This window comes from Xenopus tropicalis, chromosome 3 (assembly GCF_000004195.4).
Source record: "Xenopus tropicalis strain Nigerian chromosome 3, UCB_Xtro_10.0, whole genome shotgun sequence".
Classification (NCBI taxonomy): Eukaryota; Metazoa; Chordata; class Amphibia; order Anura; family Pipidae; genus Xenopus; species Xenopus tropicalis.
Genome location: NC_030679.2, coordinates 18,572,775 through 18,587,889, shown reverse-complemented (window position 1 = coordinate 18,587,889; position 15,115 = coordinate 18,572,775). Strand labels below are relative to the sequence as shown.

The following is a 15,115-nucleotide window of genomic DNA, read 5'->3' as shown; positions in this document are numbered from 1 at the left end:
CTCCCACATAGCATTAGGTACCAAGATAAAACACCCTAAATTTGAACGCCAGGGGTCCACTGAACAGTTTGATGCCCAATATGTATAGGTTTACCTAAGTATGTGGCATGTAGGGGCCCCAATGTGAACATACCCCCATATGAACTGTCATTTCTGTCATTTCAGCTCCTGCAAAATCAACACATTTACATTATTATATGTGGGATAAAGCTACAAAAAAGTACGCTCACCCCAGAAAGTCATATATTTTTGGAAAGTACACATTCCCCCGAATCTAAAATGGGTACCCATGTCTTTCTACTCCAAAGTACCAAGCCGCACAGCTTTTCTAAAGTTAGCAATTTTGATGACATTTCCAAAAATCCCCTCAAAGCTTCCACTTTGAAGCATCTTATCTCCCACATAGCATTAGGTACCAAGATAAAACACCCTGAATTTGAACACCAGGGGTCCACTGAACAGTTTGATGCCCAATATGTATAGGTTTACCCAAGTATGTAGCATGTAGGGGCCCGAATGTGAACATACCCCCATATATACTGTCATTTCTGTCATTTCAGCTCCTGCAAAATCAACACATTTACATCATTATATGTGAGATAAAGCTACAAAAAAGTACGCTCACCCCAGAGCCATATATTTTTGGAAAGTACACATTCCCCCGAATCTAAAATGGGTACCCATGTCTTTCTACTCCAAAGTACCAAGCCGCACAGCTTTTCTAAAGTTAGCAATTTTGATGACATTTCCAAAAATCCCCTCAAAGCTTCCATTTTGAAGCATCTTATCTCCCACATAGCATTAGGTACCAAGATAAAACACCCTGAATTTGAACGCCAGGGGTCCACTGAACAGTTTGATGCCCAATATGTATAGGTTTACCTAAGTATGTGGCATGTAGGGGCCCCAATGTGAACATACCCCCATATATACTGTCATTTCTGTCATTTCAGCTCCTGCAAAATCAACACATTTACATCATTATATGTGGGATAAAGCTACAAAAAAGTACGCTCACCCCAGAAAGTCATATATTTTTGGAAAGTACACATTCCCCCGAATCTAAAATGGGTACCCATGTCTTTCTACTCCAAAGTACCAAGCCGCACAGCTTTTCTAAAGTTAGCAATTTTGATGACATTTCCAAAAATCCCCTCAAAGCTTCCACTTTGCAGCATCTTATCTCCCACATAGCATTAGGTACCAAGATAAAACACCCTGAATTTGAACACCAGGGGTCCACTGAACAGTTTGATGCCCAATATGTATAGGTTTACCCAAGTATGTGGCATGTAGGGGCCCGAATGTGAACATACCCCCATATATACTGTCATTTCTGTCATTTCAGCTCCTGCAAAATCAACACATTTACATCATTATATGTGAGATAAAGCTACAAAAAAGTATGCTCACCCCAGAAAGCCATATATTTTTGGAAAGTACACATTCCCCCGAATCTAAAATGGGTACCCATGTCTTTCTACTCCAAAGTACCAAGCCGCACAGCTTTTCTAAAGTTAGCAATTTTGATGACATTTCCAAAAATCCCCTCAAAGCTTCCATTTTGAAGCATTTTATCTCCCACATAGCATTAGGTACCAAGATAAAACACCCTGAATTTGAACGCCAGGGGTCCACTGAACAGTTTGATGCCCAATATGTATAGGTTTACCTAAGTATGTGGCATGTAGGGGCCCCAATGTGAACATACCCCCATATATACTGTCATTTCAGCTCATGCAAAATCAACACATTTACATCATTATATGTGGGATAAAGCTACAAAAAAGTACGCTCACCCCAGAAAGTCATATATTTTTGGAAAGTACACATTCCCCCGAATCTAAAATGGGTACCCATGTCTTTCTACTCCAAAGTACCAAGCCGCACAGCTTTTCTAAAGTTAGCAATTTTGATGACATTTCCAAAAATCCCCTCAAAGCTTCCACTTTGCAGCATCTTATCTCCCACATAGTGTTAGGTACCAAGATAAAACACCCTAAATTTGAACGCCAGGGGTCCACTGAACAGTTTGATGCCCAATATGTATAGGTTTACCTAAGTATGTGGCATGTAGGGGCCCCAATGGGAACATACCCCCATATGATCTATCATTTCAGCTCCTGCAAAATCAACACATTTACATCCTTTATGTGGGATAATGCTACAAAAAAAGTACATTCACCCCAGAAAGCCATATATTTTTGGAAAATACACATCCCCCCGAATCTATAATGGGTAAATATTTCTTATTGCTACAAAGTACCAAGCTGTAAAGCTTTCCTAAGTTTGCAGATTTATATGACATTTCGAAAATCGCATAAAAATGTTGCAATTTGCCGCATTTATCTCTCACAATTTCTTGATAAAGATCAGATAAAGACAAATCACCCCAAAAAGGAACACCAGAGGTCTACTGAACAGTTTGATGCCCAATATGCATAGATATACCAAAGTCTGCGGTATGTACTGAACCCAAAATGAAAATAGCGCATAAGGATTTCTCGCCTGCCAGCTCAGCTTTTGCACACAGAGCCCCCTGTCAGTGTATTATGTGCCAAAACTTCCCCTAACCATACAGTGACCCCCACAAAACCAAATATTTTTGGAAAGTACACATTCTGACAAATCCAACAAGGGTAAAGAGTCCTTTCTACACCAAAGTACCAATCTGCAGAGCTTTCCTAAAGTTATTGGTTTTTATGACATTTCAGAAAATCGCCTAAAAATGTTGCAATTTGTCGCATTTATCTCACACAATTTCTTGTGTACAAAGGCAAGTCACCCCAAATAGGAACACCAGAGGCCTACTGAACAGTTTGATGCCCAATATGCATAGATATACCAAAGTCTGCGGTATGTACTGAACCCTAAATGAAAATAGCGCATAAGGATTTCTCGCCTGCCAGCTCAGCTTTTGCACACAGAGCCCCCTGTCAGTGTATTATGTGCCAAAACTTCCCCTAACTATACAGATCCCCCACAAAACCATATATTTTTGGAAAGTACACATTCTGACAAATCCAACAAGGGTAAAGAGTCCTTTCTACACCAAAGTACCAATCTGCAGAGCTTTCCTAAAGTTATTGGTTTTTATGACATTTCAGAAAATCGCCTAAAAATGTTGCAATTTGTCACATTTATCTCACACAATTTCTTGCGTACAAAGGCAAGTCACCCCAAATAGGAACACCAGAGGCCTACTGAACAGTTTGATGCCCAATATGCATAGATATACCAAAGTCTGCAGTATGTACTGAACCCTAAATGAAAATAGCGCATAAGGATTTCTCGCCTGCCAGCTCAGCTTTTGCACACAGAGCCCCCTGTCAGTGTATTATGTGCCAAAACTTCCCCTAACTATACAGAGACCCCCACAAAACCATATATTTTTGGAAAGTACACATTCTGACAAATCCAACAAGGGTAAAGAGTCCTTTCTACACCAAAGTACCAAGCCGCAAAGCTTTCCTAAAGTTATCGGTTTTTATGACATTTCAGAAAATCGCCTAAAAATGTTGCAATTTGCCGCATTTATCTCTCACAATTTCTTGCGTACAAAGGCAAGTCACCCCAAATAGGAACACCAGAGGCCTACTGAACAGTTTGATGCCCAATATGCATAGATATACCAAAGTCTGCGGTATGTACTGAACCCTAAATGAAAATAGCGCATAAGGATTTCTCGCCTGCCAGCTCAGCTTTTGCACACAGAGCCCCCTGTCAGTGTATTATGTGCCAAAACTTCCCCTAACTATACAGATCCCCCACAAAACCATATATTTTTGGAAAGTACACATTCTGACAAATCCAACAAGGGTAAAGAGTCCTTTCTACACCAAAGTACCAATCTGCAGAGCTTTCCTAAAGTTATTGGTTTTTATGACATTTCAGAAAATCGCCTAAAAATGTTGCAATTTGTCGCATTTATCTCACACAATTTCTTGCGTACAAAGGCAAGTCACCCCAAATAGGAACACCAGAGGCCTACTGAACAGTTTGATGCCCAATATGCATAGATATACCAAAGTCTGCAGTATGTACTGAACCCTAAATGAAAATAGCGCATAAGGATTTCTCGCCTGCCAGCTCAGCTTTTGCACACAGAGCCCCCTGTCAGTGTATTATGTGCCAAAACTTCCCCTAACTATACAGAGACCCCCACAAAACCATATATTTTTGGAAAGTACACATTCTGACAAATCCAACAAGGGTAAAGAGTCCTTTCTACACCAAAGTACCAAGCCGCAAAGCTTTCCTAAAGTTATCGGTTTTTATGACATTTCAGAAAATCGCCTAAAAATGTTGCAATTTGCCGCATTTATCTCACACAATTTCTTGCGTACAAAGGCAAGTCACCCCAAATAGGAACACCAGAGGCCTACTGAACAGTTTGATGCCCAATATGCATAGATATACCAAAGTCTGCGGTATGTACTGAACCCTAAATGAAAATAGCGCATAAGGATTTCTCGCCTGCCAGCTCAGCTTTTGCACACAGAGCCCCCTGTCAGTGTATTATGTGCCAAAACTTCCCCTAACTATACAGATCCCCCACAAAACCATATATTTTTGGAAAGTACACATTCTGACAAATCCAACAAGGGTAAAGAGTCCTTTCTACACCAAAGTACCAATCTGCAGAGCTTTCCTAAAGTTATTGGTTTTTATGACATTTCAGAAAATTGCCTAAAAATGTTGCAATTTGTCGCATTTATCTCACACAATTTCTTGCGTACAAAGGCAAGTCACCCCAAATAGGAACACCAGAGGCCTACTGAACAGTTTGATGCCCAATATGCATAGATATACCAAAGTCTGCAGTATGTACTGAACCCTAAATGAAAATAGTGCATAAGGATTTCTCGCCTGCCAGCTCAGCTTTTGCACACAGAGCCCCCTGTCAGTGTATTATGTGCCAAAACTTCCCCTAACTATACAGAGACCCCCACAAAACCATATATTTTTGGAAAGTACACATTCTGACAAATCCAACAAGGGTAAAGAGTCCTTTCTACACCAAAGTACCAAGCCGCAAAGCTTTCCTAAAGTTATCGGTTTTTATGACATTTCAGAAAATCGCCTAAAAATTATGTGCAACAAACTATAATTATTTATCATCTTCCCCTGGAGCAGGGGCTCTATACCTTCTTTTAAGGTATAAGAAGGTATAGAGCTCTATACCTTCTTTTAAGTGCTGGATACTTAAACAGGGCTCTATACCTTCTTTTAAGTGCTGGCAAGAAAACGTATTGGGAGATTTTAGTTGTGGAACAAATACCACTGCTGAGCATAACCCAGGACTAGGGCTGCCATCAGAAATCATAAGGCCTCATTCTACTTAGGCCTTCCTCCAGAGAGCATCAGGGATATCAGTCCACTGTTTGCCCTGGTCCCTGGGCAGTGGGACCTGCAATGTAAGTCAAATGGGCCTCCAATTTTTTTTCAAATGCAGAATTAAAGAGCACAATTGGCAACAGCTTGGCATTAAGGGCAATGTCACATGGGGCTGTTCCACATGCTTTTTAAAGCAGCCCAAAACATGGTTAAAGCCCCCTCGGTCTGCCCCCACTACTGCCACTGTGTCCCTTTCTGAAACTCCCATTTCAGCATTAATGGTAATTTCAGTGGCACAGCCTATTTAGCAAATTAATGGCTTATTTGTATATCAGTGGGAGCTGCCATATGAACTATATTAAATATCATCTACCAATCAAAATTCCTTAGTTGGCAAAAGTAAGTGGTAAGACAGGTATGGTCTATAACATTAATAATAATGTTGTTAATAACACTAATACTAATGTTGTTAAGAATATTTGTTTTCTAACAGTAATTCAGAATAATGCCCCTTCAGTACTGGGCATGTATACAAGCAGTAACTAACAACACGGTGTAATATAAAATAAAAGTTGTATTTGTTCTTGCTACATAATGGGTGGTCAGAGCAAACTAAAATATATACAGCCCATGGCCAGACAGGCTTTATTATCGTTATTTAACCGACCCTGTAATTTTCCTCCTAGAGATAAAGAGGGCTCAGTGCAATTCACTGATTAAATCTAACCAGCTGAACTGGAAATGCAGGTTAAGCATGTAAATAATTGCTATTCCCCTAACAGACCTCAAAAACATGAGCATTAAATAACTCTAATTAAACAGGTTGAATTTTTAGGTTACTCTTAGAAACTTTTTAGTGCTCTTTGCCAGAGCAATGTAACAGGGGCATATCTGCTTTCTGTTCTTTGTGCTAGATTAAAAATCCAAAGTGGGGTCAGAACACAATGAGGGCTGGCCCACTGCAGTCCTGGGCAAACAGTAATTAATGTTCCATGTAAAATTCTTGAAAAAATACATGGAAGGTTCAAATGCTTTAACTTTATTGTTCAACACCTAATTTACAGGACATTGGCTTTACCTTCCTGTGACATGCACCCTGTCAGGTTGGGCCTAGTTCTTGTAGACCTAGCTCTCCCTCCAAATCAACTTTCTTTCTTGTCCCTCACACTGCCAGAATGGCCAGCACCCCCTTAATTCCTTACTGGGTTATCCCCTTCCACCTACCAACTTTATTACAATTTGGACAATTTAAACAAAAACATATACCCTAAAGGTGGCCATACGCACAACAAAGATATTTCCCCAAAGCTAGTGGATAATTCTCATACGTGTTTGTCTGAAAAGTGGTTAAAGATATTTTTTCCAGTACAAAAGGTCAAACATTAATACAGCATGTTAGTCCCAAAACATGGCCCAACCCAGTGGCAAGTAGACCAGACATTGATGTCATTTGCAATGGTTGGTTTGTTTAAAATGTATCATCATGTTTTCCCCATCACTCCCTAATAAAATAAAAATGCCCCCTCCAAGTTTACTGAAGTGCACAGTTCCCCTAGCGCCCCTGACTACATTACTGCCATTTCTGGCAACTTTATGGGTGCCTAAAGTATGGGTGCCCCTCCTCAACCGCATTACTGCCATTTCTGCCAAGTGAACTGTTCCCCCATAGTACCTCCTGAACTGCAGAGCTGCACTTGGTTGGTTGTAGCCATCTTTAGTTGTGTCACCTCCATTCCCAGCTTTCTTGGTGAGCATGTGCTTGCTGCTAATCAGGGCCATATTTCTATATAGGAACCTGAGGCCTGTGAGTAGGTTGGAAGCTTCAGGGATGTCTACAGTATAAAGAAAAAAAAAACATTAAAATAAACTCATCCATACCTATATTCATGCATTCTACTCTTTGGTTAGAAGATGAGGGAACCAAAGGCATGCTTGAGACCTCAACCACCCCCTCCCCATATTCACCTCCATTCCCAGCTTGCTTCCATCCGTAATCACCACTATGTGTCCCCTTCACCCCTGTGCAGCACGCACCAATTCCCCCGCCACCAGCGAGATAGCAATGCATCACATAAAAGGGAGATTTGGTGTGCTGGACTAAAAAAAAAGGCCAAAACTAAGGGTATGCAGACAGAGAAGGTGTATCCCCAGCACCCCACCACCCCCTATTGAGCTCTAGGCACATAACTTTTCTGCCAACCCCTAGTTCTGTCTCTGGACCCACGAGTACCTGACCCACTGCAGGACTTTAATTTGGGAGTGCTGTTCTACATATTGTTGGAAATGATGGCTGAATGGATGATATACCAATGCTAACTTATATTTCTAACCTTGTTTGAGCTAACACAGGCCCTTACCAAGAGTTTCAACCCTTTAAGTTGGGGTTTAAACCACATATGTCCCCTCAGCTCATAATATGGTTACAGACATACGAGTACATTATTGTCAGCATTCAGTAGTCTAAAAAATATCAAATACAACTTTACCCCAATTCTCACACTAACTATTCTACAAGCCAGAACTCTTCTAGCAACCGCTTCCCCAGGGAATGGTCCAAATAGTTCCAGCAACCATTAGTTTAATCTGTATATGAAGTATACACCTCTCCCCTATGTGACATTAGTCTATTAAAGAACTGGTTTAATTGTGTTATTCTATTATATTAACTCCTTATCTTTATCTTAAATGAAATACCGGTTTTATCTGCAGAAAACCAGTATTGTGAATGCATTTCAAAGCTTGCTTATGGCTACAGCAGGTATTAGGTCTCCTGAACCGGTTCTACTGCCATCTGGGTTCCATGTATGTATCATAAACATGCTGCATTCCATCCTGTTGTTCCCAACACACATCCAGTTTCGCTACATAACAGCTCCTACTAAATGAAAGAGTAAAGTTAATGTCTTCATTTGTACCTTTTTTTTTTGCGCATGTTGACGAATCACATGCAAATAAATGAGCCCTAAGAACAAGATGGTATACAGAGACCCGTCAGACAGGATTCTCATTGAAGAACTGGGGATTGCAATAGAAAAATGTTACAAGGGCCCCTTTCAAGAGCACCTGTTGTTCTTTTAAGGAACTTTCCACCTAGTGTGCACAGAACCAATGGCATTTTAGAGCTTGGGAAGAGTTTTATGGACAGTTTATGTCCCCTTTAAGCAGAGGGGATAAAATGGAAGGAAAATTCATTTCCTCTCTTTTTCCATATCAAATGCATTTTAAAAAGTATGTCTCTAACGTAACCTAGGTTCTGCCTTGGAAGAGAGACATGTAATAGATTTTTACTGTCTCCCACAATCTGCCAGCTGGCTGTAACCCAATAACAATGCACAGGAAGAAGGGACAGAGTTTAACTGTATGGATGTTCCAGTCAGTTGCTAAGATACCCAAAAACCTGAATTTTTATTGGCAGTAACATTGCTTGAATTTCAGCTATTTTAACAAGCAAGGGGAAAGAGTGATTCCTTTCCAGCTGTATTATGGTAAAGCCACATTGTCCATGTGTAAACAACACACTTCTGCTGAGATGTACATTTTGATCTTTAAAAGAAGTGGATTTTCAAGAAAATAAATACCTTGCCTCTTGTTCCGGTCAACATCGAACAGGTGGCAACCCTATATAGATGGACATATTCTAAGCAGCTCAATTGCTTAATAAGCAACTTGCCTCTTGTTCCAGTCCTGGGGGCGAGTAATGGGGGAAGGGGCATAAGGAGGGTGTCAGTTGGAAAACCGAGTGGTTCCCAAACTGTGGGATTGGCATCCCATCCCCTGGGTGGACATGGACTAGTGGCAGGGGGCCTGAATAGGGCAAGCATTGGGAGGAATGGCCATTTTCTCTCATAGGTATACCTGAAAGTCCAGCCCTAGGGGCCCATTTACTTACTCACGAACGGGCCGAATGCGTCCGATTGCGTTTTTTTTCGTAATGATCGGTATTTGGCGATTTTTCCAGAAAATTGTCGTGACTTTTTCGTTACCAATACGATTTGCGCGAAAAAACGTGAGTTTTTCGTAGCTATTACGATGCGCTCGTATTTTGTCGCGACTTTTTCGTAGCCTTCGTGCCGAGTATGAAAGATTCGGATTAATTCAAGCTTCAGTATGGTGACTTTACTTGGGCCAGGTTGGAGCTGCAGGGTGCCATTGAGTCCTATGGGAGGCTTCCAAAATCATGCTAAGTCTGAAAGTTTCGCCCGCCGCTTACGAGCGCTCAATACGAAAAAGTCGCGACAAGATACGAGCGCATCGTAATGGCTACGAAAAACTCGCGTTTTTTCGCGCAAATCGTATTGGTAACGAAAAAGTTGCGACAATTTCCGAAAAGTCGTAAAGGCGCCGAAAAAATCGCAAAAAATACGAAAAAGTTGCATTTGCTTTTTTTGAAACTATGGCTTATTGCCTAATACACCGACATTTTCCAGTATCTATACCCTGGACAAATTTCCTGGTATCCAAAATAGTATGAATGGTATTTCCAGAAAACCAGAGGACTCTGCCACTGAACTGGGAGAAGACTAAACCTAGTTCTTGCCATACTGTCACTCCAGTCCAGAGAAAACTCCCCTTAAAGGAGAAGGAAAGACTACATCACTGGGGGTGCCAAAATGTTAGGCACCCCCCCCCCCCAATGACTTCAATTGCTTACCTGAAACCACTCGCCTGTGCATCGGTCTGGGTATATGCAAGCAAGCTTTCTTGCTTCTGTCATTTTTCTTCAGTATCCCGGGGACGACGGATGCGCAATTGAGCGAAAAAGCCGGTGTTACACTCTACTGCACATGCGTGAAGATGGAAGAAGGAACGCTCGCAAGCATACACCCCAGAGGTGCAGTTTTCTCCTAACAGGAGCCCCAGGTTTCAGATAAGCGATTGAAGTCACTGGAGGGCACCCCCATGTAGCTTTGCTTACTTCTGTACCTAATCTAATTTTGATCTAATTTTTTTACTACAATTGACAAAACTGTGACTTAAAAATGCATTGCCTATGCCCCATGTCGGCCCGGATTAAGTACTGTAAAAGGATTCGCCTAAATGTGAATCTTGGAACAACTAATTGGGTTTGGCAGAATCCCAAACTGAATCCTGGATTTAGTAAATGCATAGCTATAGTTGTATGGTATTGGCTGCTTTTTTGCCACAAGTTCTAGTTGAATAATTGCTATATGACTCAGGCAATGATAAATAGTTGCAGCAAGTAATGAGTAGTGAGGCCTCATAGGCACACTCTGTTATCTGCCCAACCCCACCCTTGATTTGACCATACTATGACACACAGATTAGGCCCCATGTGATTCCTGTACCCTCCCTAGTCCTATGGCAGCTCTACAGTGACATAGTTATAATAGAGCACACCACAGAACTGTGGGGAGGCATAGGGGGAACCCACATTCCCCTCCTTCCTGCCTGCACCAGCATCTCCTAATGTATATCATAGATCATGTGTTGTGGACTAGGGCCTGGAAAATCACCCTAATGCCCCCTTGGATTTTTATCTTGGATTTACCAACAGCTGTTGTTTAGCAAAGTATTGGGGGGGGGGAATATACATAAACCTCAGCTCTGTGCTAATTGCCTTATTTTGTAGATGTAATACACATGTGGTATTATAACTCCCTATTTAGAGGTTCATGGTTGGTTATGTATGTATGTATGTATGTATGTTTGTATATCTTTATTTATAAAGCGCTACTTATGTACGCAGCCCTGTACAGTAGAAAACATTAATACAAACAGGGTGCTAAGATAATAGATAAATACAAAGTATAATAATAAATACAGATAAATACAGCAGCAATAAGTTAAGAGTCGAGGACACAAGAGGAAGGAGGTCCCTGCCCCGTAGAGCTTACAATCTATATGGGAGGGTAACTAACAGACACAAATAGGCAAATATAAGTGCTGTAGGTCACAGTGGGTGACACTACAATATAATATTGCTTGCTCAGACACATGCTAACCTGAGATGGTATCGTTATGATTGGGTTGCACTGAGTAAAAACATAAATGGTTCCTGGGAAAGAATAGCATACTTGTATGTATGCAAAATACAAAACTTGCAACATAGGGGCCACTCCTGGATTATACAGGCAATGTGGCTAGAGGCAATAGCAACACCGCAGTCCTGGAGGGGGGATCATGGAGATCGGTGATTGGCCAGTGGCCGCATCAATCTCACCTAATTTGGAAAACTGAAAACTGGGCGGGCCGGGTCAAAACCAGACATGTGGCAACCCTATATAGATGGACCTATTCTAAGCAACAAAATTGCATTAATTATTTGTTTTACTTTACTCAGGCCCTCTCCTACTCTTTCATTCAATTTCAAGACTGCTTCCAGGCTATTCTGGTTATTAAACCCTATTAAAACTTGTGGGACCATGGGTCAGTAGGGCAGTTTGTACCAATATGCCACTACCAGGAGTGGGTCATGGACTGGCCCCAGGCAAAACTTTCTACAGGGACCTTCTCTACTGACAAGGCCTTAGCCCCATATTCTGCCTTGTGATGTCGAGCCTAAAAAAATCCAATCTAGGTAGGGTTGGGCGCAGGTTAGGAAATTCCTGTCCAGTGCATCATCCAGCTGTTTCCAGGGGCACACAGAATCTTGTTTATTGAAGGCAGAGGATTCTGACACCATGACTGTGCAGGTTACACATGTATTGAACCTGAATAGTTGTATCAGTAACAGAGACAAGGTCTGGGATTTGGCTGCACTCTGGACGATGCTGCCAAGACAGGACATAAGTTCATCAATGTGCTTCTTCCCCCCAACCAGGTGTTTGGGCCAAGTCGGAACTCTTTACTGATTTGAGGTCAGGAAAGAAGCAACTAACATGTCAGAGATTCACAGACACAAACAGGGGATTATATTTAAAGGGGCATTTCCCTTAACAGTTAACTGTTGGTATGATGACTATAGTGGCATTCAAAGTATTCAAATTTGTAATTGAAATATGTGATAGCTAGGGTCCCACTTACCATAGCAATCAGGCATCCGTATGAACAGCAGTCTTAAACTTATTGAAAATAATAAACATGTCACATGTAGCTACATAAGCACAACCCTTAGGGTGGCCATACATCTTACAATTACTATCTTTCCTGTGACCAATGTGACTCCACTAATGTGCAGGTCTGAATCGTCAGACATGGAGGTAGAATCAATAGGAATTCTACCTCTAGCTGATGATTCATCCTTAAACGCAGCTTTTGTCCTGCCTCATCAATCGACCATACATGCACTGAATATCGTACGAAACATGTTGCTCGCCAACCCCTTGGATGTTGCTCTCAGTGCCCCCAAACCAGTCAATTATTTTTGAATTCCTGACTTGGTGAAAAGTTTTGGTTGAATCAAAACAAGATGTACTACCAAATAAGCCCCATGTAAGCTGATAGTGTGCATAGAGGTTACCTAATAGCCAATCTTAGCCCTTATTTGAAACATCCATGAACTTTTATGATGCTCTTCAAGTCTTTTTACACTTGACTGTGGCTCACGAGTAAGTAAGGTTGGGGATCCCTGATAAAGGTTCTGACTGCTCTTTGCACCTAGCACCGGATTGGCTAACTGCAGAGCGCAGTAATGGCAGTCACAAATGACTCACAAGTTAGGAGGGAGGATACCTAAGGTGGTCCCCTTACCCGCATCTCCTTAAGGGGGGAACACAAGTGTCCGTCAGAGAGACCTGCAGCAATTTTTTAAAGTGCAGGAATTGGTGCAAAGCAGTGATGCACCAGAACTGATATATATATATACTGTATGTATGTATATATATATATATATATATATATATAAATATACATATATATATATATACTCTCCATAGAAGGCACTCATGGCATGCAGGCTATAAGAAGATTCTTTATTGGATGTCCAAATCTACGCGTTTCGATCTGCTGAGGATCACATAGATTTGGACATCCAATAAAGAATCTTCTTATAGCCTGCATACTGTAAGTGCCTTCGATGGAGAGAATATCATAAATGGTTTGCACCCGGCCTTTGACTGTATCGTGTGGTGAGTGCCGATAACTGGACTTATATACATATATACAGTACCAGTAAAGGTAGCACACCACCTAAAAAGGAGTCATTGCCTGGGTGGTTATGCAATCAAAATAACAAAATACAAATGCAATAAAGGCTAGCACTCACAGGACTTTGATAAGTATTTGTCAAAAATAAAAAAGTTTCACAAAACATTTTCCTTACATGGTTTTTATATATCCGACGTTTCAGTTCCTCACAGGAACTTTCTCCCTGAAGAAAGTTCATGTGAAGAACTGAAACGTTGGATAAATAAAAACCATGTAAGGAAAATGCTTTGTGAAACATTTTTATTTTTGACAAATACTTATCATTGCCTTTGAAAGAAAGGTGATGTGTGCCGACCACCTGCAGTCAGGCTGCCCCCCTACCACCCCGTCCCTGCTCCGTGATACTGACTGGGTATTCTGACTGCCCCAACAGGTAGCAGCCCTCAAAACTGAATTAACTTTTTGAAGTTGAAAAAAACTTGTTACAGTTAGGTCATAGATGATAGTTTGACACCCCCTCAGATCAGGTATATCGCTTGAAAAAGTAAGAACAAAAATATTATACTGTACTATATAATACTCAGTGCATCACAAATTGACAAAAGGTTGGCAAAACCCAAAAACCCCTTCACACCCATGGAGTTTGGAGGTACAACATAGATCCATAAGAGATGGAATGGATCTTTCCACGAATATGCCCACCTAACGTGGGCAATATAGGAGTAATCCGATTGTTTGGCCCTAGGGCCAGATATCAGTCAAATAGTGCAGTTGGGGGTCACCATACATGGGCAATTAGGGCCCTTTAAACTGATTTAGCAGCTTACCCGCCCATGTATGGGGACCCCCAACAGGCCTCCCCAACCTATATTTGGTCAACAATCGGGCAGATGCTGATCAGGCAGGCTTAATTTTTCTGTCGGATTGTGGAACACATCCGCTCATTGATGCAGTCCTCGCCCAGACTTTTGTATCCCCTTAATTGTAATTCAATTGTTTGGCCCTAGGGCAAAGTGATAACATTAGCACGATATCACCCTCCTAAAGCTGGCATATTGAGGGAAAGATGAGCGAATCTTACTCTTGGGCCATGCAGCGGCCTTTTTATGCATTACAGTATCTGCATCGGCCTTTTGGCTATATGATATGATAATGCAGTCAATATTTATTAATCATTATAATTTATATATAATTATATAATATATAATATATATAATATATTTATATATAATTATATAATAATAATAATTTATTAATCATGATATATAATGCTATATTGGGGAGGGGGGCTGTAATAGAGTAAGCAGATATTAAACTGCTAAGGGGCCTGGTATAGGGGTGAAGCACTGACTGTCACAATACATGTATAATAATAATAGTATAATAATGTCTTGATCATAAAGTTTAAAGGGGTTTTAACACGACTCTCTTGGTGCAATGTCACTTGTATATATCTCTTTAAAAAAAAGTAAAAGAAAGTGGGGTACTTTATTAAAAAACATTAAATATCTGGCTATTTGTCCAACACTGTAATTTTCGTTATAGAAATCAACTAGTAATTATCCAAACCTGATCAGTCAAAAGGCGAAAGAGCAGGAGAAGGGAAAGGTGGGGTAGAAGCCATGCCAGCAGTGTCCTGTAGGGGGCGCAAAATATAGCGTTATTAGCCAAGAGGTGTGGGCGTGGGTGTAGGACACTCCGAGTAAATCAGGATTTACACACCCTGCGCAGC

At 41.0% G+C, this 15,115-nt stretch overlaps 1 protein-coding gene across 1 annotated transcript in view; it reads right to left on the bottom strand.

Moving 5' to 3' along the window:
* vwf (von Willebrand factor) overlaps positions 1–7,141 on the bottom strand; it is a 114,904-nt gene extending 107,763 nt beyond the window's left edge. The window contains exon 1 of the mRNA XM_031897751.1: positions 7,010–7,141. The gene's annotated coding sequence lies outside the window, so the exon portion shown is untranslated. The remainder of the gene's footprint in view (positions 1–7,009) is intronic.
* Positions 7,142–15,115: the final 7,974 nt, after the last annotated feature.